Below are 4602 nucleotides of genomic sequence, written 5' to 3' on the forward strand. Positions count from 1 at the left end.
TCCTGGCTTTAGAACCTGGCTAGTCCTGCACACAACCAACCCACCTGGACTTTCTAGTTTCTATAGCATTCTACACATTCTCTAGCCTTGAGATCTTAACATCTTGGTATCTCTTGTGGTTTACCATCACTGCTACCACCATAACGAAACTATATCCACATTCCTAGTTACACTGTCTTCCTTTGGAGTCGTTGGCCCCATATCACCCTTTTCGTAAGGCCTTGACTCTAATGTGGATCTGCTGAAGTGTTTCTCAAGGGCCCATGTGTTGAAGGCTTGTCTTCACCTCATAGCTATTTTGGAACGGGATAGAAGCTGTCAGAAACGGACCTAGTGTGAGCCTTTAGGTCATTAAAGAATTGTCATTGTAAGACTCAGGGCCTTCTCCTACCCTTTCTCTTAGCAGAGTCCTCCACCTGGTTTTCCTGTTTCCTCATTACTGCAGGCCAAAAAAAAAAAAAAAAAAAAAAAAAAAAAAAAAAAAAAAAAACCAATGTGGTCAACCAACCATGGACTGAAAACTCCAAAGCACTGGCCAAGTTTAGCCTTTTAGCTTTATAAGTTGATGAAATTGGCTATTTGGTCACTCTTAGCGAACGTGACTGCTATAGCTTTCCTGGCTCACCCTATTAAATAGCACACATTTATCTATTCTCCATCGGCTTCAGTTGTTTTAGTTCATTTTTCTTCAAAGCAATTGTCAGCTCATAAGTAATCAGAGTTTATTTTATGCTTCTTTCTCCCTGTGTAGAACCCCCTAGACTGCTATTGGTGCCATATCATAATGGCTGCCTACACCACAATGGGCTCCCAGTATTCACATATTCAATAGAAGGAGTGTGTTCATGGAGAAAGGCATGGGTGAAGTTCTGAGGTCTAACACAGGGACAATGTAGAAATGCTAGTCACATTAGAAGAAGCACAGCTGTGCAGGGCACAAGGGGCCATTGGGGAATGAAGATAGCAGATAATATTCTCCTACTTACACAGTTTTACTTGGAGCATCTGATGCCTTTGGACCTATCTTCCTTGGTTCTCTATGGCACACACTTCCCTCCTGGAGGCCCTGAAAGAGCCTCTCACCAAATACTTAACTGACAGCTTAACTGAGTTATTAGAAAGGGATTTCTTCTGCTTGACTCATAGGGAAAAAAATAAAGCCATTCTCAGATTTGTTTTGTTGGGCAAGCTTGTTCACTGGGCTCCCCAGAGAGGAGAGATCAGGGGTTTCCTGTACTGTGTGAGGGGCCTGGATTTGGATCACAGGAGACACTGTGAGGTGGTGTCGATAGAGGTTGATCAGATACAAGGCTACCTGAGACAAGGGCACGACCAGTGAGATGGACCAGTGAGATTCCAGGGTGAGAAGCAACAGTACAGGTGAAATCCAATATCAACTTGTCTTGGTGGCTACCTTTAGCATGGTGTCACACACTTTATAGTTTATAACTTCAAATGCTTCAGTCTGTTTGTACATGGTAAGAGTCTGTCTTGTATACCAGAACATAAACTGAGGAAGAAGATCTGATTATTTTGTCAACTCTACTGCAGGCAAAGTATTTGGCCATGCTGTGGCTCACATATGGCAGTGATTAAATATTTAAAACATGAAATTCCAAAGAGGAAGGAAGTAGCTGACCTTTCACCCCAGTTGTCACAACCAAATGTTATCTGTCAGCAAGGGGTGGGCTTCTAGGGAAAAGAGATCCCTCCGGTCAAAGTCTTGTCTGAAGTTACTCTTCTTTTCTTCTTCTAGTGAGACACAAAGTTGTGCGTTTTTCATCAGAGGAAAGAAAAAGTACCCTAACTCTGGGACATGCCGCAGCATTTAGAATTGCCATATCTGGAGATGACAAGGTAGGAATCTGTGATCCTGAGAGGCTAAGCTTTGAGAACCATAGCTCTAAATGGTTAGAGTCTCTCCTGCAGTGCTTAGGGCAGGAGGCAGACAGTGTGGTCTGGGCTAATGCAGGTGGGCACAGGGCGTGGACCGGCATGATATGGGGTTTCCAGAAACACCGGAGCAGAGGCTGGGAAAGGGAACACTGCTCAGACAGAGCTGCAAATGACAGACAATAAACCAAACTGGGTGTGCGTGGGGGGGGCAGGGAAGGAGTTATTCATGTGTGCATGAGTCTGTCTGCACACAATGTGTGCAGGCTTGTGGAAGCCACAACAGAGCACTGGATCCCCAGGAGCTGATTTACCTGGTGGTTAGGAACTACTTGCTGTGGGCACTGGTTACTGAGCTCAGGCTCTTGGGAAGAGCAGCAAGTGCTCTTAAGTTCTGAGCCATGTCTTCAGCACCCCCTCCCTGCCAGATCTTTATCAGAAGAATGGGAAGGTAGCCAGGAGCTACTGTGGAGTCCCAGGGACTCAAACTACCAAGTCTCTCTTTCTTCCTCCCCTTTCCTTCCTTTCACTGTCCTTCTCTGACCTCCCAATCTGTCTCTCCCTCTGTGTATATGTGTCTTTGTTTCTCCCCACTCCCCTCATTCCCTCCTCCCATCTCTCTCTCCCTCTCTGGCCACACTAAACCTTCCTTTCTCTACTAATAGAGATGGACATTCTTTGCCCATCAGGAAAAGTGGCTTCTAGCAAGTGTCAAAGACACATCCTGAAAGATCGATGGCTAGACATGAAAAGATGCTCCTGTCAAAATGTCAGGTTGGATTCTCTGTCTGTCTCTGTCACTCTGTCTCTGTCCCTCTGTCTTTCTGACTAAGCCCCCAGCCCCAGTCTCTCTGTATGTGTGTTTTCCTGAGGATTGGACTTAACACCTTGCACGAGATACGCAATATATTCTACCACTGAGCGATCCCTCCAGCTTCCTTTGTACTTTTTTATTTTGGGACAGGGTCACTAAGTTATGTAGGAAGGCCTTGAACTTATTCTCCTGCCTCTACTTCCTGCGTAGCTGAGATAGTAGGATTGTGTTATTATATTAGGCCCAGCTCAGATTGGAGTCTTTGTTTATTTGTTTCTCAAGACAGGGTTTCTCTATGTAGCCCTGGTTTTCCTAGAACTCACTCTGTGTAGGGCAAGTGGGCAGTGCCACCAGACAGAAGAACTGGTAAGGTTGAGTGAGCTCAGACCCCGTGAATCTCAGGGATTTGGTATCATCAGGAGTCAAGCCACTCCCTACCTGTTTCTGTATCTGCTCTGGAATGTGTAGTCACAACCCCAAATCACCCCACTGAGAGGAGCAAGGGCAGTCTGTCACAAAATACAACACCTGGAGTCCTTCCCCATGCAAAAAAAGCATTGCTAACATCTCACACTGAGCCAATAGGAACCACCTACACCATAAACTGCACCCTACCCCTCATTGTTTATATAGTCCCCGTCTACATGGAATAAAGCACACACATGTTATTTTATCGAGGATCACCTGAGGATGGCTGTCTTTACTTAGCTCTAACACTTGGGGAAGAGTTCTCTCTCAGAAGCATTTATCGCTGGGTCTTGGACCCACCTTGCTGACTGGGTTCATACCACTGTAGCTGCCTGCCACTGTCACTGTCACTGCCATGGTAGCTGATGAGAGACCCAGGACCTCAGCTACCTGTCCCATGCAGGCTGCCTAAACCTCCTTGCTTCTCTTTTAAGAACTGTAACACTCCCAGCATTCCTGGCTGGACCAGAGCCCAGTGGATCTTATTCGTCCCCTCTGGGCAGACAGTGGCCGATAACTGTAGACCAGGCTGGCCTTGAACTCAGGAATTCATATGCCTCTACCTTCTGAGTGCTGAGATTAAAGGTATGTGGCGCCACACTCAGCTCAGACTGGTCCTCTTAGACAGTCACTGTGACCCCTCTCGAGGCCCCTACTACTTCCAAGGCCCTAGCCTCAATTTTTGGCGCACTGTGCCAGGCATGCTGCACCACGAGACCAAGAGAGGCCAGGCTGCCCCGGAACACCCCAAGGTGTTGGATGGGATCCCTCCACCCTATGACAAGAAAAAGGGGATGATGGTTCCTGCTGATCTTAAGGTTGTTCAGCTGAAGCCTACCAGAAAGTTTGTTTACCTGAGGCGTCTGGCTCATGAGGTTGGGTGGAAGTACCAGGCAGTGACACCCACTTTGGAGGAAAAATGGAAGGAAAAGGTCAAGATCCACTATCGGGAGAAGCAGCTCTTGAGGCTACAGAAACAGGCAGAAAAGAATGTGGTGAAGAAAATTTGCAAGTTCACAGAGGTCCTCAAGATCAATGGATTTTTGGTATAAACCCAATAAAGACTGTTGTGTCTCAAAAAAAAAATTTACTGTGCCTACACTAGCATAGGTGTCCCTAAAATAGCAACATAAAGACAACCCTTTCAGTAAGAACAGGTTTCACGCCACCTTACACGCACTCCATTTCTCTCATAGAAAACTATCATTGTCCGTTGCTCAGGAAACACCGTCTCCACTCCCTGACAGGTGCTGTCACTTGGCTTCTACCCAAGCCTGGGCATCTTTCTCCTTTTATGATCTCAAGCAATTTCGTCCCTGCATTACTTTTCTCCTCGCTATGATAAAGTGCCTGGAAGAAACAACTTAAAGGAAGGATGGTTCACTTTAGCTCACATTTTGGGAGGGTACAGTCCATCATGGCGGAGA

At 46.3% G+C, this 4602-nt stretch overlaps 1 pseudogene; it reads left to right on the forward strand.

The window, feature by feature from the left end:
• Window positions 1-3762: 3762 nt before the first annotated feature.
• Window positions 3763-4227, forward strand: LOC116082654 (annotated as a pseudogene).
• Window positions 4228-4602: the final 375 nt, after the last annotated feature.

The sequence above is a fragment of the Mastomys coucha genome, unplaced genomic scaffold (genome assembly GCF_008632895.1).
Source record: "Mastomys coucha isolate ucsf_1 unplaced genomic scaffold, UCSF_Mcou_1 pScaffold7, whole genome shotgun sequence".
Lineage (NCBI taxonomy): Eukaryota > Metazoa > Chordata > Mammalia > Rodentia > Muridae > Mastomys > Mastomys coucha.